The following is a 27,346-nucleotide window of genomic DNA, read 5'->3' on the forward strand; positions in this document are numbered from 1 at the left end:
TTAAAAAGAGGATCAGTCAAACAACTTCCCTACTGTTAGGTATATGCATTTTCCAGGATTGGGCCTCCACATATATAAGATTGAATTTAATCAGATGGAGACAATCCCATTTCGAAATCCACACCTGTGCCTTATAAAACATTCACCCACCACCAGAACTCACAGAATATTCAGCAATGAATGATGTCCTCATTTTGTTTGGTTTAGCAATTTGTACGACCAGTGGAACTATTTCCTCAAGCCTTTCTCTGCCCCCCTCCTTTTTTCAACAAGTGCATCTTTGGGCTGCAACTCGGCAGCCCTGCACATTTACAAATCAAAGCCTTCAGGAGAAAAATGACAAATTATATTGCTAATCAATAAGTCATCACAATCATATTTTTCACATTCTGGATTTGTTTATGCAGCTTATGCAGTGACAATGTGGAGCTGGGTCACAGTTTGAATACCTGGGGCAAGCTCATTCATCACATTTACATTTATAGTAATGATCAATCATCTTATTAAGAAATAATAATAATTTCCTTGGAAATATATTATTTTTATTCTGGGACCATGGAATAAGGAATACAGCAAGATTGGGCACAGTGCATCCTTCCAATGTTGTTGAATGGCAGCTCCATTAGTCCTGGCTATCACAGTGAGGAATGGGAGAGCAGCAGTTTTGCAACATTTGGAGCACACATTCTCACTTTGGTCTGCAACATTAGCCAAAATTACTCTGATTTGAACATGACATGGCACTCACTAGCCATGCTACATCAGATTTCAAAACCTGTTGGAGGAGTACTTTCACCCAGCCTTAGCTGGTATACCAGCCATACCTTTTCCTATAGAAAGTGGATTTGGACACAGTGGTTCGTGCCTTAACTGTCTCCCAAGTAGACTACTGTCACCAATTACATTACTAATGTGCCCTCCATGAACCTTGAAAAAAGGTACAGCTAGTAGCAGTTGGAGTGACTACACTTTTCCACACATTTTTAGAGAGCATGTTTTCCCCATCTTGCACCAACTGCACTGGCTTTCATGTTTTTCATTTACTTACTTCAATATGCTGGTTTGATGTACAAAGTCCAGAATGGCTAAGGGCCAAGACATCTGAAAAGATACCATTTCACATATAAGCCAGTCCAGAATTTCAGTTGTTCAACAGATAACTTGTTGTATGCCTCTCCCCAAGCCTATCCCTGAGAGGGAAGGCTTGTGAGAACATGGGGCAGAGCTCTTTCTGTAGTAGCATAACAAATGTGGAACACCTTCTTAAGGGATTATTGTACCCTGGCTCCTTAAAGGCCAGCTTTATTTTAAAGGAATGTTTATATCCCAAATGTGAAGCTGTTTTGCTATCTTGATATCCAACTGGCCTGACAGAGCATTGGCACTGGTGCCCTGACCTATCTGGGGCCACCACCATCACTACTGTGCTGGGCAAGAAGCTCTCTGGCAGACCCTTGCTGATGATGTTGCTTCTGGTGAAGTCAGAATGAGGTGCTCAGCCAACAAGAGGGGGCAAAGCAGCCCCCTACCAATTGAACACATGGCTTGGCAGCCTGTTCTGAACTCCCCAGAAGCAACATCACCAGCAAGGCTCTGCCAGGGAGCTGCTTTCCCAGCAATGTAGTGGTGGTGCTGGCCCCAGGAAGGCTATCCAGCATTGATCAATGAGTAGGACAGAAAATGGCAACACTTTCTAGCACCAATCTGTCCCACCAGGTGATTGTGATATGTGGACAACTGGATCATCCTGAATCCAACCCAATCTAGTTGTCCATGCTTCAAAAACTGAAGCCACACTAGAATTTCCCAGCAGCTCTGGAGTATCCTGCAGGTTTTCTTAAATGGGATTAAAGACTAAAAGAAGCATTTTTTCCTGCAGAACTGGCCATACGACGTTTGACCTGATTGCAACAGGTGCAACGTGAGTATGGGTTTCTCCCTTTATGTAGACATGCCCAAAGATAGGGTTACCATGCATCCTTTTTGTTCTGCACATGCCTTTTTTAAAGAACTAAAATATCTAAGTGAATTTTTAAAATGTTTGCTGCTGTTTCACCACATGCTCACCCATGCACCTTCCTCATTACTACCTTGCTAGGTCCATCAAGAGCTCTAGCAGCAGAAGGGACAAAGGCCATCCCAGCATAGCACTCATGGAGAAAAAGAGAGAATGACTCAGGAGTGAATGGGGAGTTAAAGGTGGAGGAGGAAGATAAGCTAGTCAAGTGAAGTGGCTGAGGAAACCTCTGGGGGGACACAAATGTGTCCTTTTTTACTTTTCAAAATATGCTAACCCTATTTAAGAATAAATTAACAAAGAATTATGCCCTTCATAAAACATTATATTGTGTGCATGGTGGAGGAAGGAAACAATGTTCTCAACCCCAACAGTGTATATACATCAGGCTGCATCAAAAATGGAGCTCCAGCAGAAATCAGACACAGGGCTTTAACCTTTAGTACTGTACCAAATGAATACATATTGACAAAGATGTGCAAATCCCCTTTGGATGTTTTCATTCTCAAAACATTATCCTTGCCCTTCCTTCAAAATGCATGCAAATCTCCCAAAAAACCTCTATATCTACCCAAATTTCTCAGTAACAGTCTCTTTAAACACTGCCAGAGTTAGAAAACCAGCTATCATTGGAAAATGCTTCTGTGGATGAAAAGGGGAAGCAACATCCCATAATTAAATTTTAGCATTCCTGACCTTGTCAGGGCATGCACTCTCATTTGAGCAGCATGTTTGTGCTATTTGTAGCATATGGTATTTGAAAATATAGCACCAAGTCAGTAAAACTGATGCCACTGGCTAGTTCTGCGGCTCTCACATTAAGAGATGAATGCCTGTGTATGTTTTTGGTGGGGTATTTTAAACAGTGACATAAAAAATGAGGACTGGGGAAGATTAACCACAGCACTATGAAGTTGGCAGCCTCTTTAATGTCTGTCCTCCCATTGAACAATACCTGACGTAAAACAGATGGCAAGTTTCTGGAAATGGATGAGGAATGACACACACAGCAGATGTGCATGTCTGCAAGACAGGTGTTTGATTTACTACAATACTCACAAAATGAGACAGCATGAGAACCTTTCCCAGAATGTCAGGCCAATGATATTTTCCCTTTCTTCCCAACTGTCTAATTTGATCATTCAATACATTTTCTTCATTCACAGATTCTAATGTGTATCAGCATGATCCAATGTAACCCCAAGAAGGGAAAAAAAAATCATAATATGCAAAAATGAAGCCTGGGTCACTATGTGAAACTAGAGTGATATTGTGAGAAGAAAGGATTCAGGGATGGGCAGGATGAGGAATAAGATATCAATAGACAGAAGCTGAACAGAAAGAAAAAAGAAGTCCAAAGGATGAATCCTTTGAATAAAGAAGATGGGTAACTTTTCCTTTATAACATCACTAAAATTAGACCTTTCCTCTCTGCTTCCTCTGCCAAGACTTTAGTCCATGCTTTAGCCATTTCCCATCTTGATTACTTTAATCTTCTTTTGCCTGGTCTTCCATTATCTTATCTTAGTCATTTGGCTTTCATCCTTCCTTCTACTGCTAAGATTATCTTTTTGGTACATCATTTTGATCATGTTACTCCATATCCTTCATGGGCTGCCTATTTCCTCTAGGATTCAGTATAAGCTGCTTGTTCTAATATTCAAGGCTCTGCATAACCTAGCTTCTCCTTATCTTGCAACCTTTATTTCCTCTTACCAGCCTGTTAGAAATCTGTGCTCTGGGAATACTGGGCTTCTCATTCAACCAAGAGTTTCCTTCTCCTTGGTTTGGCTTCGTCCTTAAATGGCATCAAATATTAAGCAAGAAGTTGCCTGCTATGAACTCAAATTACTGGTCCATCTAGCACTGTACTGCCTATGATCATGGAAAGCAACCTGATGCTTTCAAGATGTTGGTGGACTCCATTTCTTATCTACTCAAAACAGGATTATCAGGCATTTGATGGCTGCTCTCAGGCTGAGAAATGCCCTTCCTCTGTTTTCCATCTAGGGCCAGGATATGGAAACACACACACACACACACACAGTATATATATAGAGAGAGGGGGGGGAGTATTTGATTTCTTTCCCCTTTACACATATTGCTTTACAATGTTTTTAAAACTCTTTTATTTCCATCGTTGATTTTAAGATAACAGGTTACTTTAATTGGTAATAGTGGCTAACCAGTTATAGTGTTATAACATATCGGTTTCAGATGTATTTTGCTTTAATTTATGTTTTATAGTGCCTTGGGTCCTGTAATGAGAAAAAGGCACAATGCAATTAAAGGATTAAACAATGGTGACACAACATCTGGAGGACCCCAGAGGCCATTTCATGCTATGCAGTTATATCACTGTGATTCAGCATTAACCACCATGGCTCCCTCCTATGGGACCGCAGTTTCAAGAGAGACATTTGGAATTCTCAGCCAGAAGTCATAAGTACCTCACCAAAATACAAACCCCAGGATTTCTTGGGATATAACCATAGCAGCAAAAGTGAAATTGTAGTGTGGTAACTGTTTAGTGTGGGTGGGCCCCTTATGAACACTGATTGGCTTTTTAGAGTTTCAGACATGAGTATTGATGGTTGGGACTGTTTGTATGGAAAAGATGTGTTCTACCACTCATCCCTGGTCCCACACTAGTAGCCTTAAGTTACACTCAGGCTAAGAAGAAGATACCCAGCAGAGATCCAGTTGTAATGTTGGGCCAAGATACTGCACCATAAGATTTGTTGTAAAATTCTCTCAGGAAGATATGAAATGTCTCCCCACCACCACCTCCTGAAGGACTCACTTTCCTCCTGCATCCCCCTCCATCACTATGCAATGGCTGGTAGAGAGTGGGAGATAGCTGGGATGCATCTGGCTATGTAACTTATAAACAGATACACAAAGATGATTTCATCTTCTGGGTTGTCCCAAAGATCCTCAGGAGATCTCAGAAGCTGTCTTATTCTTTGTTCTGCATCTAGTTTAGTCACCTAGCCAGATGGTTCTTAGCTCCCAACTTGCCACTACATGACCATGAAAATAGTGGAGGGAGAAGAAAGTTGGGCTGTCAAGGGAATTTAGTCATTGTGCAAAGGAGGAAACAAATTCCAATCGCTCAAAAAGCCCACACACAAACAAAATAAAAGACATATACAGGAGTAAGCTGGAAAGATAACCCATTGTTGTTACTCATGGAAAAGTTTCAAAGCTAACTTGTAATGTTACTTACTCCTCTGCTCATTTTTTTTATTTTGGGGGTAGGGTGGGACATAGGCTGAATAAAACAATGGTATAAAACTTGGAGAAAAAAACCCTGTCAAAATGTCTCCAAAAAGGCCTCTAATTAAGAATTAGAAAATGTCACTCATTATACCAATAAAATAAAATATTTTCTGCTAATTGCATTACTTTTGCAATATAATTCATCACAGCTCCATTATCAAAAAGCAACTAGAAACAAGTAACTATATCACTTCTATGCTATGCTAAAATTTTTAGTGTGTGTGTGTTTTAAATTGCATATCTAAATTTGTAGATAAGCTCTTCAAACATAACATACTGCTCTTCAGCAAGGCATAAATATCTGTTGTTAAATAATATGGAAAGGTTCACATGTCCCCAACGTACATAAATTTTGCAAACACTTTTCATTTCTTCTTGCCCTGCTGCTTTGCTGAGAAATAATGCAGCTTGTGACTAGAAGTGGTAAGATATTAGAGGATGGCTCTGTCAGCAACACATAAAAAATATTAGCGATAAATTAATTTTCTTCCCAGCTCAATTCCTAGAGCATGATTGTGGGAACTAATTGCCATTTTTCCAGCTTGTAGAAACCATGTTAGGAGTCAGATCACTTTAAAAAGGTTTAGTTGAAAGTATCTTACTCATTATTTACTCTTATGAACCATATTGCTTGACCTGAGGCTGGGAGGGGATGTGCAAGAGCAAGATAAATTTGTCATTCCTGGTGATGATTAAGTCTTTGAATAAGAAAATGTTCATAACTATCAGGGAGAAATATTAAATTGCTCTCTACCCACGAGTATTTAAAAAAAACTCTTATCTTAATCCTGCTTTATATTTTACAGGTTTTTCTAGTGTATATTCCCAAATGATAGGCATTCTGTGAAAAACAGCCTGGAATTAAATCTCTAGAAGGAAAGACAGAAAACAAATTAAATTGTAAATAAAGGATGATAGTTTGGATGCATATTTAATCGTATTTAGAGTAGACCCATTAAAATCACATAGAGCTTAGCACATTGTGACTGACTTAAGTCCCATTAATTTCAGTGGATCTATTCTTCATATGGCCAGGACTGCATCAAAGAAGAAAGATGTACAAGTCATAATTTTATCTGTATTGATCTCACTTGGACTTCCTTTCTCTTCCTGTTACTGCTGACATTATTAATGCCTTAGTGATCAATCTAAGAATAGAAATCTAGGGGAATAAATAGCCTCCTTCATAAAAAAAAATTCATAAGCCACCCTTAGTTGTGATAGAACATATGGATGACAGAATGATTATAAACATATCATTTCAAGCAAAATTCATTTTTTATGCTTTATCCTAAACAATCTAAGTAATTTCGGGGAGAGCCCAACAAGTCTTGATAGAAGTAGAAACACTTGTTTTATACATCCTAGGGCAGGATGACCAAAGACCAGCATCTGGATCCCAGTTCAATACCATCTCTCAGTCCTTTATATTTTACTCCCCTCAGAAATAAAGACATTACAGAGGAAACAACTGACTTACAACAAGCTATAGTGGCTCAGGACATTTTGCTGCCTAGGAAAGCAAGTGATGCCTTTCCACCCCATAAAGGTGCATAGCATCCAAAGCAAAGGACCTAGGAAAATGAGGTAGAAAATCCTAGAGGTATCTCTTCCCATATCTGGCAGTAAAAATATAATGTATTAAATTAGATATATTTAAAATGTAGCACCCTTTTAGAAGATCCCAAATACATTACCTGTGGTGACTTCCTCAGTCTTCCTGGTCTACATTATCTGTGGTGGCTTCCTTGGTCTTAAGCCTATTACTGAGCCATCCCTAGTAACAGGCCTAATCTTAAGAGATTCTTCCACCCACCTCATGCCAACTTTTATTTATTTATTTATTTATTTATTTATTTATTTAATATGCCGCCTTTCTCCAAGGCAGCTCACAGATAAAAGCTCGCAGTCCACTTGCAAGATGACTCAATGGCGCACTCGCGACGTCATAATGGCACCGTGACATGTGGACACTAAGCACCGCCATTTTGAAGTATGGAAGACGTGCTAGGGTTGCGGGACGTCTGTAAGAGACGCTCCGATGTCGCCATGATGTGCTATGGCACCCGTCTGTACCATGCCATTGTTATAAATTAAAGAACTTCTTGTTCGCCAAGTTCACATAGAATGACAAGAGAAAAAGTCTCAGGGCAAGGGGAGGTGGATCAAAACAAACTTTTTTGATCTGCTTCATTCATTCAATTTTATAGGTCCTTTACCCTCTACTCATAACCTCTTCTTCCCCCCTACTTTCTTGCTCTGGTTCTGTCTTCATCAATCACAATGTGTTGTTTCTGAGAGAGGACATATACTTGTTTGGTGACACAGAAGAGTAGTGCCTTCCAAATATTAAAGAAAAAAGGGAGCTCAGGGGACACAGAGAGAGAGATTCTCCATTGGTTCTTTCTTTGGACTTAACTATACCTTTGATTAGCTGCCTTGCCCTCCTCTTCACCAGCCAGTGCATTGAGGGTTACAAGTAGTGATTCAAGAAACAAAAGGAGAATGACATGATTGAGTACTTAGGTGGGGCCTGGAAAGGAGAGAGGCAGGCCGGGAGGACGGAGGACTGAGAACAAAGCATGGAGGTATGGCCGGGAAAGCCGCTGCCAGTGGAAACCAAGGCAGATTCGAATCCGATTCAATTCCGCTTGGTTCTCACTTGGGCAGAATCGATTTATTTCCAAATAAATCAATTCCGCCCCCCAAACACCCCATTTTACCAGCGTCTTTTTGACATGGGTTAAATGGGTAAAAATAGGTAAAAATCATGCCCCCATTTTCCGAATCGCTTCAGGTATTCGAATTAAGTGGGAACCATAGTGGTTTACACTGAATCGAGCTCCGGTTTGAAACGTAGTGGGAACAACCCCAAGGAGAAGGTTGAAATAATACAGTACTCCAGAACACCAAATACAGAATCCCATAACACAGAACTCCATAACACCAAACATTAAGGAAATTTGGAAATTAGAGGAAGATAATAATGAAAGAGAACAAGGGGGATCTCTGCACTCAAGGATATACATAGAAGGCCCTGTGCCAGTGTCCCAGAAGAAACTGGAGGGAGCCACAAATTCATGTCCTAACAAAACCTTGAAGGGACCCCATGCCAGTACCTGATTGAATTGATGGAGGCTGTTTCCATGTCTGGAGGGAAATTGCAGCAGGTTTTCCATCAGCACTCACTGGGAAATTAGATGTAACCTGGAAATAGGAAAGAAACCTTTACGTACATGCTCTGAGTGCTCACAGGGCAACATAAGTAGCTGCAAGAACCCAAAGCAGTAGTGGGAACCATTGCTCCAGGCCTTTCTGACTGGGACCAAACTCTTCTGCCAAGCCGCATCCATCCTCATCTGTGTCTTTGTCTTTATCCCTTCTCTTGAGAAACAAAATGTTGATGGAATACAATTTGAATCCAGAGGGGGGAAATTTGGTGTGTTACTTTCTAGAGGGTGTTGGGGATCTCTGGTATTCTGTTGATCTATTCACTTTTTGTTATAGATCTAAAGTCGTGTCTAGTAATATCCCCCTTAGCTCCCTGTTTTCCAGATGACTTCAGACATAAACGGTCTTGTTCAGTCAGGGTTATATTTTTCACTGCAGATGACCCCACTCAGCTGCAGATAAATTCCAAGTAATCTGGGGAGACAGAGTTTTCAAGTTGGAGGGAATATGGAGGATGAGTAACTGTGATTTAGCATTTATTGATTGATTGTTGGTTGGTTGACTAGCAAATATCTGGAGAATTCTGGAGGGCACCATAATATTTCATAGAGAGATTCTGAGAATTTATTTATTTATTTATTTATTTTTAAGCCACTTTCTCCCCAAAAAGGGACCCAAGGCAGCTCACTAGATAAAACACTAACATTAAAAACAATTCAAAATAACACAGTTAAAACAGCATCAAATTAAGATTAAAAAATGTACAAAAGTTAAAACACATAATTTGAATACCACACAAATACCACAAAGGTCTCCAGCAAAGTTATTATAATGCCACTGCCTTTTCTATTTCACTAAATTATACAGGAGTTCTGTGTGATGTTGTCCTTAATTGCTCTTTCTTGTTTTTCTGATGTGTACCTTGCTGGCATAAATCTGTCCAGGAGAAAAAGACTGCATAGCTCACGATGAGTTCTCATTGCTAGTTTGAATAGCCCTGCCTTTGAAGAGATCCTGACATCAGTGGATAAATGTCCCAGAAGTAGTCCAACAAAGATGCAGAAAAGTCTAAGGGCATCAAAAGAGCAGCACAGAAAATCCCTAGAGAGATCCCAGAAGTGATGTGGGAAAACCTCAGAGAGATCCTGAGGGAAATGCAGGAAAGTCCCAATGAGATTCCAGAGTTTTAAGTAAGAAAGCTCCAGAGAGAGCTGAAGAGTGATGCAGAAAACCACCAGAGAGATGTTCAGAGGGATATGGAAAAGCTGCAAAAAGATCCCAAGAGCAATGCAGAAAAGTCCCAAAGAGATCCTGAAAACAATATGGAAAAGGTCTAGAGACATCCTGATATGAAAACACTTTGAGGGATTTCAAAATGTGATGTGAAAAAAGTCCTAGAGAAATCCAAAGAGTCAAAGAAAAAGCCACCAAATGACCTGGAAAACAATGCGCAAAAGACTGGGGAAATCCTGGAGAAGAATCAGAAAAATCCTGAGAGCAGTGAGGAAAATACCCTGAAAGGCTGCTGCTACATTGCAGAATCAATGCAGTTTGATACTGCTTTATTTACCATAGCTCCATCCTAGAGAATTCTGGGATTTGTAGTTTGAAAAGCTAAATATTTCACAAAACTACAAATCCCAGAATTTCATAGCATTGAGCCATGGCAGTTAAGTGGTGTCAAACTGCATTAATTCTGCAGTGTAGATGCCACCAAAGAGAGCTGTAAAGTGAAATTGAAGGCTTCCATGGCCAGCATCCATAGGTCTTTGTGGGTTTTTCGGACTATGTGGCCATGTTGCAGAAGAGTTTATTCCTGACATTTTGCCAGCATCTGTGGCTGGCATCTTCATTCTCTGAAAATGCCAGCCACAGATGCTGGCAAAACGTCAGGAATAAACTCTTACAGAACATGGTCACATAGCATGAAAAACTCACAAAAAACTAGAGCTGAAAAGCATTGGAAAAATGCTCTGAAGAGATGCTGTGTACAAGGCAAAAGTGGGGGCAGAGAGTGATAAAAAAAGGAAGGAAGACCTAGTTTTTTTCCCCTCCCAGGCTAGAGTCTGACCAGTTTATGCACAGCGTCATCTGAAAAGCAACTGCAAAATTGTTCCTAATGCCTTGGATGACCCTGCATTGTGACCAGTTTAACCTTCCAATTTTCCCCATCTGAAAAAGTCCAGAGAATATTGACAAAATCCCAGAGTGATGCAATTCACAGCCTTAGGGAGGTGCCAAGATCTATGTGGAAAGTCCTAGAGGAAGATCAAGAGCACTTGGAAATGCCAGAGGAAGGTGCTGAGAACAATACAGACATTTCTGGGAGACACTGAAAGAAAATCCATAGAAAGAACCTAAAAACACTGCAGAAATGCCCCAGAGAAATATTGAAAACTCAATTCCACAGAAGGATTGCAAGGATGGGTCTGTAAACACCTTTCAGGTGTTCTGGTTGCTAGTGCTGATCTTATTGTAAATTGGAGGTAAAAGAGAAAGGAGATGCTCAAGCAAAGGAGTGGAGTAATCCAACATTCTTCAGGCTTATTCCAAGAGTGCATAGCTGACAGAGAGGAGAGCACTGAAGAAATAGTAACACCACAGCTCTGTTAACCATGTATTTCCCCCCACTCTTGGGGGACTGAATTCCAACAGTGCATAGATGACTGAGAGCACTGAAGGTGGCTCTGACAGCTACAAAGCTTCCTCTGATCCTCCTTACCAACACATACTTTCTCCTTGGTACTGCCTTCAGAATATGGATGTGGATGAATGGCAAGGGGAGCAAAGGTTTCCACACCCACAATGGAGAGACCTATGTAGACAAAACAGGTTCTCCACATGCAGAACTCCCTTATCAAAGGGAGATGGGGAAATCCACTATATCTTCAAGTCCTCCAGGGCACTATCATAGACCATAGAAAGGTATCCTTAGCCTCTTTAGCTTTAGAGTTCAGCTATGTTCAGTGGGATAATAGACATTTTCATCAATAAAAAGAGGACACTGGTTATGAATGATTAAACATGAGCTCATACTTGCAAGGAAAAGGATAATGCTCCATGATTTCAACTGAGCTGCAATTTGATATGTGGCATAATGTCTGGAAAGTGACATCAATTACCCTTTGAAATATGCATAACTTGTATGAAATATTAGAGTTTCACAAATACAGGATATATACAGAGGAGGAAAAATAAGGAGTGGAAAATAAAATTAATGTAAGGAATGACATTTTCTCTCTTATATTGTTCTTGGAACAGACCTCCGGTGCAGAGCTGAACAATGTAAGTTGCAGAAATGGAGTGCCAACACAAGTCAAAGGGCACTTTTTAACACTTCTGTACATGCCCTTGATCTTTAGCTTCCATTGTGAGCACTTAAATTTTTAATAGAAGAGAACTTGTGGCAATTGGCAACCTTGCAAAGAAGTTGTTCACATCACAGGCATGGTGTGAGGATATCTGACTATTAACCATCTTTCATGATTTATTCATCAGGTAGCTTTGTTCTTTGGCTGTACATTAATCTGTTTCAAGGAAGATATTCTCAGAGGACTAGTTTTTAGACCATAGAGCGGCACAGGTGGCATGCCAGTACAGAAAGACAATGTCAAATGACAGGCATACTGTAGCAAGCAAAAGTACAGGTCTGTTCTCTTTGGTGAGCCCTGGTAGATACAGAAAAAGAAAGAATAGAGCATTTTCATAAACAGAAAATGAGAATAACACCAGGGACAAAACTGTAAGATGCACTAAATTTAAAAATGCATACCTTTTGATATTTCTTTTTTAAAAAAATATGATACATAAAGGAATGGTCTAAATTCAATTGCATCCAAAGGCCCATTATGGAGAGGGACAGGATATAAAATAAACAGACAAATAAATAAAACAGTCCCAATAAGACTAGATCCATTAAACCAACTGTGGAATGGTAATTCAACATTTATGTGGATTCCATTCAATGTGTCGATTTTAGTTGGGATTAGCAATTTGGTTTATATTATTGAAATCAAATGAAAAATCATGACCCATCATATGATAAAAACAACATCTGCAAAATGGAGAAAAAAATTAATGGTTACAATTAACAAAAAATATGCTAGTCCAATGCCTCTTTTACTGGGATTCTGGTTAACCAGACTGTTTCTTCTTTCTTGTAATAATGTACTCAGGAGTTGACAGAAATGGAAACAAGGCCAATGCATTGGTGAATATAGCAAAGGTATTACATTGTTTCATTGAACACCAAAGTGTGGGCACATACAAAAGAATACTCACACACAACCCTCTGCCCCCATAAAACAATCCAGTCAGGTCAAGCATGGAGGGTTGAAGATGGTGGGGAAAGAGTGAAATGATAAACAACAGCCTAAATCATCTATGTCCAAGCCCTAATAGAGAGTTGTATCTATTCCAACTTTTCAGACAAAATTCACACATACTGATGTAAAACATTTTGTAGACTACAACAATACACTCTGGGTGTGTGTGTGTGGGTTTAGGTGTGTGTGCACATGTTTAGTTCATTTTCTTGTTTGTATTAAAGTGCATACACACATAAAACATGCATACAAGTGTGTGTGTATCTGTATCTCCTATCTCCCTCATAAACCATGTTCAAAGTATGTAGGCCACATCAATAGTTTCTTAGAATAAGAGATGTTTAAGCTTTTACAATCTCCATGATTACTACCAAAGCATTTAGTCTTAACCATTGAAATAAGAAGACTTTATAAAGAATAAATCTAACAGAAGCTTCAATAGAGACTTTAAAAGACAATTCTAGGTCCAAGATCTTATTAAGCTCTGTAGCAGTCAGCTACCATATTCCCAGTATTCTGGTGAGCTTCATATGGTGATAAAAGTATCTGATACTCACACAAAACCATAGTATATTTATACACTTTTTAATTTCAAGACTGTAAAGTCTGATCTTAGTTTACTTCTCACGTTTATATAGATCTTTAGGATGATTTATTTCTTAATAATGTTTAACATGTCATTAATATTCTTCATTTTGACATATAAAATAAGGCCTACATATTTACAAGCCCAGACGTTCTCTTCACCTCCTACTTCCTAAAGCAATGACTTTATCTATTGGCACATAATGTGCTACATGGCGCCAAACTTATTTTCAAAATCAAATCCCTATTATTTGATCCAGGATTACCTTTGAGATATTCATATAATCAGATTTTTTATGATTTATGCATAAGCAATGTTTATTGCCTAGCAATTATGGCCATTCAGCAACATTCAAAGTGCATCTTTACTTAGAGCAGATGCATATGTCATTACCAACTCAGTAGAGGTAGGATTGGGGTTGGAAATTTTTAAAAAAGAAGAAAAAACTCAAAACAGTTTTTCTTTTTTAAAATCATTTAAAAACCATTTTTGCATTAATATTTTAATGAAAAAATGGAATCCTGCACATTATATTAATACTGGAAAACATTATTTTATATATTAGAAAGACTGATTAACCATGTGTTAATGCTTTCTAACATTAACAAGCCAAAGTTATTAGGTTTTTATATGATTTACATATTTCAATAAAACTTTGAGATTTAATTTTAAAAAAAACCTGGCTGTTTGCAGTGTAGTTTCCCAGAAACTCTGCTATGACAGCCAGTAGACTGACCACTGCCATTCAACTTGCAGGCCCCAAACATGGCCTGTCATGTTGGAAGGGGTAGCCTGGCCATTCGGGTGAAGCCAGCCATCTCCTTTGGACCTTATAGGCCATGGTGGGGGCCTCTCAGTAGATCAGTGGCATAAAGGTGGTTGTGGCAGACTACATGATGCAGTGGCAGGCAGGTGTCTGAACACCAGATTGTGCCAAACCAGATAGGTGCTGGGGGCAGAAATGGACCAGATCCACAGGCAGGATACATTGGGATTGGCCTACTCATGCACTCAATGCCAACGTATTCAAAACCTATTCTGATTGGAACTTCTGTGCAAAATCTGCACATGGATTGCTGTATGCTTGTGCAGGATTCTGCATGGAAAGCAGCATTTTTTTCATTTGGTAAAGAATATTTTCTGCACAGAAAAATAACATTTCTGCAGAAAATGCTCTTTCCTGGGCAGAAAATACTATTTTCTGTCCAAAAAGCCACATGCTGAACTACAGAAATTCTTATCTCTCCAGGATTCTTTTTGTCAGGGCTTCCTGACATTTGGGAAACATATTTTTCAATCATTTGTTAAATATTTGCAATTATTCCTCCCATCTTTAGCTCTCAGTAAGTAGTATTATATTCATTATTCTGAAAAGTCACATTCTAGTATCTGTTTAAAACGTTTGGAGACTCTGTGGAACTATTCAGTTTTGGCACTCAGTGTTCGTTCACAGGATAAAGCAGACAAACACAGGATAAAAGCGCAACCTGCAGAAATTGTAGACAGAATCAGACGTCATAGTTGGGGAAGGAATATGTCATCCCTACTTCATTCCTTAGAAAAGCAAATATTCCATTAGATCTTGGAGCTGTTCTTAAAGGAAAGCAGTTTGAAGGGGAATCCAAAATTTGTTAGGCTTTATTGCCCCTCAAGTAGAGAGGGGTGAAAACCCACATTCTCCTAATCTATTTGCATATATCAAATATTTCCCTAATACCAACAGCTTACTGGGACTACAGTTTCTAGGAAATGTAGTGCAAAGCCGCAACATATTTCTTTGGCTTCATACCTCAGCCTGTCCAATTAGCAAACTCTCCTGGGCTAACTTTGAACTCAAGAGCTTTTAATTCTCAACAGTGGCTCACTTATCAAAGACCGAAAAGTACAGAAAAGCTCTGTTTAAATGAACTGTTTCTGGGAAATATTTCCAAGTAGTACAGATACTTCCCCACCTAGATAATCCTTTAACTAACCTGTCAGTTGTAGCCTTTGCTGGCCTGTTACTTCAAGTCTACCTACAGAAATGCCCATGGTGAATGAGTTTTACAGTCTATAAACAGAGCAAGTAGATGCATCCAATTCTTAGAGACAGTGTATCTTTTCGATCCACACTTGTTCTTTCTTTCTAAATGTATACATTCTTCTTGACTGGAAATCCTACCCTGCTGAACTAGGGAGACACAGAATGTGCTTAATGTAGCCATAAAATAATGATAATAAAAACAGAATGCTACAAGATATTGCTTATTAGTTCATAACACTTGTATGTATGCATGTATGCAAGCATCCTTTTCTTCAAGGTGCCCCCACCACGTATATGGTGCACAGTCATTTTAAAATGGGTTTAACTACTTTATCAGTGTTACAACCTAGGGCAGTCTCATGGGGGGGGGGGGTTGGTGGTGGAAGAAAACTCCTCTTGTACCATCAATAGTTGTTTGGATGAGGACATTTCAGTAGTTGAAGTTTGCATAAAAGCAACACTTGCTCAAATTCCTTCCTTTGCTCCTCATGAGGCCATCATACTACAACCCTCTGAAATAAATTAAACTAATGATGGGCAACATCTGTGGACTCAACATATTGTTAGCTTATGACCCACACCCCTAGCCACAGACTATGTTGGCTAGGACTGGTGAGAGCTGTGATTTGAAGAGGAAGGCTAATATGATATGACTTAGGTTATTTATTATTGTTGCTGTTTTTCCATTTCTTAGAAAAATGTTAGTTCTGGGGACTTTCTACAAGAAAAACAAGCTGACACGATGAAGGTTACAGCCAGGATTTTTAGTACCTCCCTGAGATATGAGTGTCAAGGGCTTTCTTATAGCAAGGAAGGAGGACTAGGTTGTTTAGATGGAAGCAGTTTGTAGAAGGCCAGTTTAGATGCATGATCTGGAAAGATAAACAAAAGCAATAGCAAGTTTATTTCTATACCACTTATCAGTGCACTTAAACACTCCCTAAGCGGTTTACAAAGTGTAAGCTAATTGCCCCCAACAATCTGGGTACTCATTTTAGCGACCTCCTCGGAAGAATGGAAACCTGAGTTGAGATTGAGCCCTTGGCTGGTATTGAACTCGCAACCTTATGGTTTTGAGTGAGTGGCTGCAATACAGGTATTTAACCACTGCACCAGGGATCTTAATAATGTAGTCTGTGCCTCCCACTCACTCTGTGAGGAAGGACCTGTCAACACATCTACAAGCCCTTTCATTTCATTTTATTTGTTTGTTTGTTTCATTTTGTTTGTTTGCATTCTGTCACAAACATATGTGCATTAGTGCATTGACACTCCACTAGCAGCTGCCAATCATGTCATCCAGCCACTAACCCATTGGATGTCCCAACTGACCAGCTGTTTGACTGAACAGTCAATTGATTACCCATACAGTGCATGGTGTGCCCAGTGACATATTAGTGTAGCAAAATCCTGATGACCCCTTGTACATACCTCCTTTCTTCCCCATTCCTTCATGGCCTCTTGTTGGACGGCCAGCTTGTTAATGATGTTATTAAATCCATTGTATTGTTGGGAACCTGATTGGATTGTCATCTTGCTCCATGGGGTGTGTATTGGGTCCACTGTTCACTCATGTGCTATTACAGTTACTTATCATGTGGGCAACAAAATAATTATGACCAGCAATGGCACTGGTGGTGCCTGCGCCTAACCACTTCTGCACCAATGTGCAGTCCACACACCAGCGCAATAGTTTGCACTTTCTGGCTTGGAGAAGAGCAAACTATTATTTTTTTTTTGGCCTGGTTCTAAGTCCCAGAGCATGGCTCAGGTCTATTTTCCTCTTATGTCAGCCACATGCATCAATGGAACAGGTAGATTTTGAAATGGGGTGGGACGTTTCTTTTTAGCCTGTGACACCTTAGTTAGATAAATGTGGAGGACCCTCTCAGAAAGGAGAACGGTCTAATTTTTTTATCAGTCAGATGTCAAATAGATCTCTATTAAATACTTAAATAGATCCCTATTTAATACTAGTGGCAGTCACTTCCAACTCACCAACTGCCGATTGAATTCAGTGGATGATGTCCCTCTTCATTATCATTTGCAGTGGTGCTAGATCCTAAACATGAGTACAAAGATCAGTGTGGCACAGTGCATAGAGTGTTGAATGTGAAAGTACAGAACCTAGTTTTAAATCCCTGCTGAGAGATGGCACTTACATATTAACATTGTGCCAGTCACTATTTCTCACAGTGCCTTCTAGGGTTATTGTGAAGTGAAAGTAATGTTACCTTTAAGCTACTTGAAAGCATGGATGAGACTAAAGTTATTGCTTGCCTCTTGGTGTGTGTCCAATAAAATAAGTAATTCTAATGGCCTGCTTCAGGATATTTAAGAACATAAAACATGTATTCCAAACTTGGGAACTTGTTAGGCCTAGATGAAGCCTTTAGCAATTTGGATGGCAGAATAAAAATGATAAATCTCAAGAATTACAGTTTCATAATGGAAGCCCTGACAGTCCGTAACTACTGCAGTGTGAATGAGGGGCACTCCAACACATTTTAATAACTCACCAGAAAATATAATTGCAAAGTAATTAGGCATGAGCCTCTCCAAACTGTACTGTACCTTTTATTTATTTATTTCTATGATAACACAGAAAATACTATTATTATCATTTTTAAATTTGTTAGAATGCAACTGAGCTGGCTTCTCAATGCAATTATGGACCATGTTCCCTTGACAAGGTGGCTCCCTCAGTTTTGTGGCCTACAGTCACAGGAATATTACAATTAAAACTTAAGTAAGATTGAAATTCACAAATTTTAAAGATGAATGTGTAAGAAGATTAATAAATCAAACCATCTCTGTTTGTTACAGGATATTGGAAAGCTTAACTCAGCAAGAAGACTAAGGCTATGGGGAAAATAGAGAAGAACTTGGTTTGACACACAGATGTACGACAGACACATTATTTCCACAAGCAGCTTTCTGATTATTTCACTTATTTGATTACAATTTCATAAAGAACTATAGAAAATGAAGTGCTTAAGACATAAATTAGAAATGTTCCGATTTATTTACTAACAAATGGACATCATTTGGCCTGATTTGGAATAGTTTGGTGTTAAATAGGGATAATAAATTTAGGAGAGATAATAAACAATGCATTTCATAAGGTTTCTCCCAGCTTGGTGTAATTTTGAAAGATAGTGAACATTTCCATTTTTATTTTTGCTGTCTGAATTTTGGGACCTGTTTCGCCAAATATTTATGAAGGTGTTTTTAAAGAACAACAACTATAGAGATCATTTCCAAACAAAATGCAATGGCTGTACAGAAGACCTCAACAATTTGGCAAAATGCTGTTGGTGCTGTTGAAAAGAAAATTGGCTGATGCTCTTATTTCTGTGTTGTAGCTAAAATCTCCCCACAACTGATATTTTTTCTCCCCCAGGTTGAGATGTCTTTTCTCACTGAGGCAGAGATCATTTGCAAATATTCTGTCCTTCATTTTTATTTGTCAGAAATCACAAATATTATTTTTAAAGCAAAGAAAAAGTTCACCTTCATTATACAAGTTCTACTTGGCTACAAAATGTATACGGTGATGCAAGTTATCCTGTTGTCTTATCACTTAAAACTAGTTTCTAGCAATGTCTGTAGGGGTTTTTTCTTCCTATAATCTTAGCCACTCATTGCAGTTCAGACAAAGTCATACCAAAGCCTTCAAATAAAGACAATGGAGTGGAATAATAGGTTATAAAAATTGGAGGGGTATTTGAATGTGACCTAAAATGGAAGAAAATGGATTTGCTCATCCCAAGTGTGCAATGGTTAAAGCAAATGCTGCAGAAGTGCAATAAAATGATTTGTAGTATCAGGGCTGCCATGAGACATTCTGCCACAGAGTACTCTTGCTATTTAAATTCAGTAAGAAACATCAGTGGCTATGCAAAGTTTGATATGTTAGAGGTTATTCTACCTCAAGAGAAAAGGAGCCATCTGGTGCATTAGGAAGACCTTCTGGGATGATAAGACAAAATTCCAGCTGTCTACCAACAAACAGGCTTTTAAACTTTGATGAAACTCAGACATTGGGTCTTCTGCAAAATTAGGCAGCTTGTCGGGTATACAAAATGATGTCATTATCTTTAGGTCTCCATAGAGACAAACCCATACTGATGCTGGTGAATTGCATAGTCTTTCAGTAAAGAATTAAACTACTGGAGATATATTTAGTTGTTGAAAAGAATAAAGTGATGAAAAGAGAAAGATTGTCCAATTAAACTTACCAGCATCCAGTTAAATGCCCTCCCTCAAATCCATCAGGTATTTTTAAAATCCAAATTTGGAATGCTAATCCTAACCATAGTACTACCGGAAAAGATAAACCTTCCTAGAGCTAGTAGCCAGCAGCACTTAATGTGCTATGCATTTATTTTGCTTCAATCCAAACTCTTTCCAGCATTTGCCACAAATTTGGAACAATGCTGCATCAAGGTATATGGAGCAGGGTGAGCATGTGCCAAAGAGAAAATTCTGCTCAAGTCATCATATCCCTGTTTATAAGATTATTCTCCTGGACTTTTGAAATGACCATTCTGTTTTGCTTGCAATGCAAACACATACACTCGAATTCATTTTTAAAAGGTAGGTTAAATTGTGTTTCTGTTTAGGCAAAACCAGATTAATACATGTCCATTGTCTGAGCCCAAGGCAAAGGAATGGATGGAAGGGACACAGCCAACATAGAAAGGCTAGACCATGTAGCATTTCTTACACCTTCTTTCAAGACATCTGCAGAGAAATCTGATTCTTATATGACATAGGTAGGCATCTTGTGGCTGACAAGCTTGATGAGGATTAGGGGGGCATTTTTCATCACCAGGGTGACCATGAAACCTCAGATTATGCTCTTGTACATACCTCTTAGGAGTCGGGAGTTGGTGGGAAATTGTTCCCGGATTTACCAGAATTGTCCATCCCTGCTCTACAATCATTTTGTGGCTATGGAGATATGCTCAATGAAGATGGTGTGAAGGCAAAAGCATGCTTCTCCCTCTTCCACTCTCTTCATCAAATAATTTCCCCATGACACACAGCTTGTTTCTGTAGCCTTTCCAAAGTAGCTTCATCTAAATAATCAAAACTCTCACTTTATATCTCCTCAGAAGGAACGTTCCATTTCTTAATGGAAGTCAAGTAAGGTTTCTCTATAAACATTCTACAGGGATTTACAGTGGGCCCTTATTATACACTGGGGTTTGGTTCCAAGATCCCCCATGGAAAACAAAATCTCTGGATACTCAAGTCCCATTAAATATAATGAAATAGCAAAATGGTGTCCCTTATAAAAAATGGAAAATCAAGGTTTGATATTTGAAATTTATACTTTTTTTGAACATTTTCAAACTGTGGATGCTTGAATCTGTGTATAAAAATCTGTGTATCAGAAGGGCCGACTGCACAATTCACAGGGATACACACATATTGAACTCTACCACACATACCACAGCTGCCCTCTGCACAATGTCAACAGCTTTTATTCTGTAAAAGCAATAGGTCTCTATTCAATTGTATCCATAAAACCGCTGCTAAAAAAGCCCTCCCTTGACCCCCTGGTACATAGTAATTATCGGCCAGTCTCGCTGCTGCCATTTTTGGGGAAGGTGATCGAGAGGGCGGTTGCAATCCAGCTTCAATCGATCTTGGATGAAACGGATTATCTGGACCCATTTCAAACTGGCTTTTGGGCGGGTTACGGGGTTGAGACAGCCATGGTCGCCTTGGTCGATGATCTCCGTCTGGGCATCGACAGGGGAAGCGTGTCCCTGTTGGTGCTCTTGGACATCTCAGCAGCTTTCGATACCATAGACCATGGTATCCTTCTGGAGCGCCTGGCAGAGGTGGGAATCGGGGGCACTGCGCTTCAGTGGTTCCGATCCTACCTCTCTGGGAGGTTCCAGATGGTGCAGCTGGGAGACGTGTCTCCGATAAGAGGGCCCTCACAACTGGGGTCCCTCAAGGAGCCATTCTGTCTCCCATGCTTTTCAACATTTACATGAAACCACTGGGAGAGATCATCCGGAGACATGGGGCGCGGGGTTATCAGTACGCTGATGACACCCAAATAGTCTTCTCTATGTCTCCGACTGATGCAGTGACTGAGGATGGCGTCTCTCCTCTCGTGGCCTGTCTGGAGTCGGTAATGGGCTGGATGAGGGAAAACCGACTCAGTCTGAATCCAGAGAAAACGGAGGTACTTGTGATAGGTTCCCCTGGTCCAGGAATGGCGGTGGTTCCACCTGTCCTGAACGGGATCATGCTTCCTGTGAAGGACTCCGTGCGCAGTCTGGGGGTGCTTCTTGATTCGTCGCTTCACCTCACAGCTCAGGTGAATGCGACGGTCAAGAGCACCTGTTATCAGCTTCGGCATATTCGCCAGCTGCGCCCATACCTGGCCCAGAGGGACCTTGAAACGGTAGTACATGCTCTGGTAACCTCTTGATTGGATTTCTGCAATGCGCTCTACATGGGGCAACCCTTGTATCATACCCGGAAGCTACAGATGGTACAGAATATGGCAGCCAGACTGGTCACTGATACTTCCAGGGCCAGTCATATTACACCTGTACTTAAAGATCTGCATTGGCTGCCCATTCGCTTCTGGGCGCAATACAAGGTGTTGGTCATAACCTATAAAGCCCTACATGGCTTGGGCCCAGGATACCTGGAGGACCGCCTCTCCCCATACATTCTGCCCCGCACCCTCAGGACATCTGGGCAGCAACTACTGAGGGTCCCAGGGGCTAGATTGGCCTCCACAGCAAGGAGGTCATATACCATCATAGCCCCGACCCTTTGGAATACGCTGCCCATAGAGCTCCGCTCGGCCACCTCCCTGGCCCAGTTCAGGAAGGAATTAAAAACCTTCCTGTTCCGACTGGCTTTCCCAGACACAAGTTCCAACTAATCCTCCCACCCCCCCACCCCCAGCCCTCTGACAGCAATGGTACTTGGTTGATTGGTTTTAATACGGGTTTTAGCAGTTTTATTGTATTGTATGTGATGATGTATTGCATTTGTTGTGATTTGTTGTGCACCGCCCTGATCACAGGAAGGGCGGTATATAAATAAAATTTTTATTTATTATTTATTATTATCCCTATTTTCCCAATAGTCAAGTATTCAAATTTTCCTTCATCATGAAAGTGGCATACCAAGTAACTAAAATAAAGGTAATTCTTGAGTCTTATTCTGTATCTATGCTGTTTCTCCCACCTTAATTGAAGAAGTTCTGTAGTCTTCTCTATATTTGTTTTTTTCATGTGTTTCTGAAACCCCTTCCTTTCAGAGCAAACTAAAAACAATAATCTTGATATTTATTCACTTGTTTATATGAATGCCACAGCGGTTACTACAGTTTGTCAAACCCAATAATTCATATTCTGACAGCCTCCCCAAGAACCCACGGTATGGATTTCATTTCTATGGATAAAAGCAGCTGGGGTTTTTTGAAGCACAGCTCCCCTTTCCTCCCCCATTTTCAGGCAAAACTCAGCATCTCTAAATTATCATTTACATTTTGTAAAAATTAGCCTGTTAAAAGGCATGCCGATCTAAGAGCATACTCCTCAATTAATTCAATAATTACAAAGTTGAAAGGAATCTGGTAATATATGAGCTCATTAAGTAATTGCTTGTCACTTTGTAACTTAAGTAACAATGGGTCCATTTTATACAGCAGAATCCATTAAGATAATTGACTATTGGGCCGACTGATTTGATCTTTTCCCCTGCTCTGCTAAAGAGCTAAGCCACATTTAATTTTTCTAATTTACCTCCAGCCAGTAAATACTGACAAGATGGGCAGAATCTGTATCATTTTGCTCATCAGCTCATTGTGTTTCTTCCTCTCATTTCATTTTAACAATGTTTATTAGTGAAACTCAGTATAATAAGACAACTAATTTGGTAATTATCAGTGCAAACTTGTATGTTTTTTAATGTATATAAAAAAGTATAAACATGCGGGTTTTTGGAACTGTGATGCTGTACTGGATGAAGAACTCTTAGGAACTGTTTGAATTGAGGGCATGGGAAAAAACAGATTATGTAGCAGATGGATTGGCTGAAAGAAGCAGATTCCAGTCCTTAGGCTAGGTTGTTGCTGTTGTTGTGTGCCTTCAAGTGATTTTCAACTTATAGTGACCTTAAGCTGGACCTATCATATGGGCTTCTTGGCAGGTTTTGTTCAGAGGGTGTTTGACCCGGCCATCCTCTGAGGCTAAGAGAGTGTGATTTGCCCAGGGTCATCCAGTGGGTTCACACAGTCAAGCTGGGATTTTAACCCTGGTCTCCAATGTCATAATCTAAGGCTCAAACCACTAAACCATGCTGGCTCTCTAGGGTAGGGTAGAGAGGTATCTGTGCCATTATAAACTAAACATGCCCTAAAAGCTATATTGTATTGGCCTGCAAAGCAATAGATTTGCCACTGAGGAGGAACCAAATCATCTCCATTTTATTGCTACTCCTCCTACAGTTGCTCTGAGCTGTGCATGAGCTTTGTCGGAAATGAATTTCTCATGGAATAAGATCTAGCACCAGGGGCATTCCTGTACAACTCACAGCAAATGCAGGCCATAAAGTCAAGAATGGAATTATCATCCCATAGTGGTGTGGTTCTTCTGGCCACCACTCCCATCCAGGCAATGATACTTCTGGTATTGATTCCTTTCAGATGATGAATATCAGGTGAGTTTTTACATAATGGCTACCTTGTACCTCAATCTAAAAATGAAGAAACATTTAGTGCATACAAACTTTACAGAAATGCTAGAAATTTCTCTCCACTAAGAAAATAGAAGTTATAAAAATGTCGCTCTGGAACTATGATTTTCAAGTTCTGATCTGCAGAATAAGGCAGCTACCCAGGCAGCAATGAAAGGACATGTAATTTGTAATTTGTTGCTATTGCTTGTTCTTGCACATTTACTCATAGAGACCAACAGTGGTGCTTGTATGATTTTCTGCCTCAGGTACTGAAATAACTTAATCCTTTGGTATGCACCTCGACTTCAGACATTTTCTCTTCTACCTCAGGCAAAATATATATCTCAACCCAATGCTATTGGGTGTTAATATGGAGCAAAACCATGTTTTAAATCCCTTTCCTTCTGTTTGCAATCATTTATTTCTGGATTTCAAAAATTCATTTCCCTTAGGATAGGTTGTGTTTCCCACAACTATCATTTACTGAAAACACACAGGAATGAATCACTGATAAAAGCTGGAACAAATGAACGCGCATTTCTTGACCAAGTTCCTTTTGTAGTCTTTGAAGCCAAACTTTAAAAGAATACTGTTATACAAGGGAAGAATACAATTTCAGAGAAACAGAAACTTCAGCAAGCAATATAGATATTTCAAGATTAAAGTAGGAAATAGATGTCTCTCAAGTTGGAAGTGAAACAGTGCTATAAAGGAGGACAAATACTTCCATGGCTACAATACAGAGAAAAGCAATATGGGTTCGGGTCATTTGTCAGGTAGAGTTAATAAACCCGTACATCAGACACTTGCACAGGTCTTGTTATGCAACAGAGATTAATGGTCCATAAAATGCAAGTCTGGATGAGTATGGGGTAATGTTAAATGCTGGATGCCTAAGCTTTAGTTAGGTATATTTTTTAAAAAAAACATTGACTAAATATTTTCTATGGTGAGGCATAGGGCAGAGGCAAACTTCAATTCACTTTGTTCAGAATTTTTTTAAAAAAAATTACAAAATTCAGGTGAGAGAGAAAGTGAAACTGACCCATGCCCATCTGTAGAGATGTATGAGAATGTCACATTTATTCACTGAATGTGTGAGAAAACAAATGTGACAGATACCCCATTTTTAGCAGAAGGCTGCATGTATAACTAAAACTATAACAACTCAATGTTGTAATCAGAACTTGGTCTCTTATTTCATTTTTGCATACAAATATTAACCCTTACAAAAAACTTTCTTTTTGCTGGGTGAGATTAATTTTTGTTAATGTGCATTTTTGATGATTTGTCATGCTTCTTGACTTTTTGTGAAACATTCACTTGCACAAAAAACAGTACTGCTGTACAGGAAAAAGCATCATGCTTTGTGCAAAATGCACTATTTTCTGTGAAAACTGTTGATTTCCTTTTCTGCAAATGAATGTTTCACATTTCCCCCCCACAAAAATTGACCCATTTCCCTTCAAACAATGTGTCTTCTTCTTTTGAGACCCTTTCTATTTCAACTGCCAAAGCACTGTAATACCCTTGGACCAGATAGCTGCACCCAGAACTGTTAATTATTATTTCCACTAAGAATGCTTTCTGCCCATTGGTGGACAAGGAAAGCAATAAATCATAATTCCTGTTTATGTCTATACTTATATAATAATATAAAAGGATTAACAAGTAAACCAACGGCACTTCTACCAAGTGTCCTTGTCTCCAGTTTACTTTTTTGTCCAAAATATCTGAAGGAGAATAACACAATATATATTGCAGGACCTACTCTATTAAAGAACACATCTTATTTATGTGATCAAATGCAGGCATTCAGGATGTCACCTGCAGTATGTGGGTAAAACTGCTGCATACACACTTCAGGAAACATATGTCTGCAACCTTGGGTGCATCTATCCGGTATAAATAATGCAATTTGACAACACTTTAACTTCAATAATAATAATAATAATAATAATAATAATAATAATAATAATAATGGCTCCATCCTACAGAATCCCAGGATTGGTAGTTTTGTGAGGCCCCAGCACTCAATGGAAGAGAAGGCTGAAGACGTTGTAAAACTGGAGAGAATCAGGACAAAATAAAAGAAACTAGAATTGGAAGTAAAACAAAAATATGATGAGTTAAAAGATAACCCAACATCAGAGAAATTGAAGAATCATTTAAAACTAATCCAGAAAGTAATGCAAGAAGAAGAAACAGCACAAGTGAATAAGAGATTAAAGGGGGCTCATCAGAAATATTTTTAATCCTCTAACAAAACTGGGAAATAGCGTGCTGCTAATCTGAAAAAGAAAGAGAAAACAAAACAATTGAAAAGATAAAAGACGATAAAGAAAGCACAACAGCACAAGTCCAGATAAAACATAAATTTACATAGTATTACATGCATCTTTATATATATATAAAAAAAACCTCCAAGAACTGAAAACGATAAAAACCTCCTCTCCAAATTTTTACAAGAACAAAAATGACTAACAATTCCGGAAGACAATCAGAAAAGGCTAAGCATAGACTTTACCAATAAAGAAATCCCAAAGGTTATTTGAAACTTAGGCCTGATACACATGGGTGGGGAAACGCTGCCCCTCTTAGCTGTGGATTGTTCCTGGAGCAGCCAAGAAGAAGCTGCTTAGAGCAGCTTTGTCCTTGCGTCACAATAAGGGCTGTGACAGCCCTATGACATTGCTTCCTGTGCACAACATGTGGCCGCTATGCATCATGTATGTCATCATGGCAGCCCTTGTATGGATGGGAGGCTGGCATGATGGTGGCAGTGGCATGTTCAAGGGTTCCAGGGTGGGCAATTGCTGCATACTCCGAAACCCTAGCATTGGTAGTTTTGTGAGGCCCCAGCACTCAATGGAATCAGTGCTGCCACGCCACTTCCTGCCCATGTGTACCAGGCCTTACAGCACTTAAAGTGGTGTCAAACTGAATTATTTCTACAATGTAGATGCACTCTTTGAGGATAATACCATCTCAGCTCACTTACATCCTGGATTAAAATATGGAGTTGCTTTGCTGCCCCATAACATAGGAGCCACCAGCCACCCCCAATTCAGCCATGAGATAAACTTGTTGGCAGAGGAACAGAAAAGATTCTTCAATAGTGGCCTGACTCTTCTTATATGCACCAATGGAGCTGAAGCCAACATAATTGTCTCATCCATTCTCTGGAATCAGAAAAGCAATATTACAGCAGTTAGGAT

This window comes from Sceloporus undulatus, chromosome 2 (genome assembly GCF_019175285.1).
Source record: "Sceloporus undulatus isolate JIND9_A2432 ecotype Alabama chromosome 2, SceUnd_v1.1, whole genome shotgun sequence".
Taxonomy (NCBI): Eukaryota; Metazoa; Chordata; class Lepidosauria; order Squamata; family Phrynosomatidae; genus Sceloporus; species Sceloporus undulatus.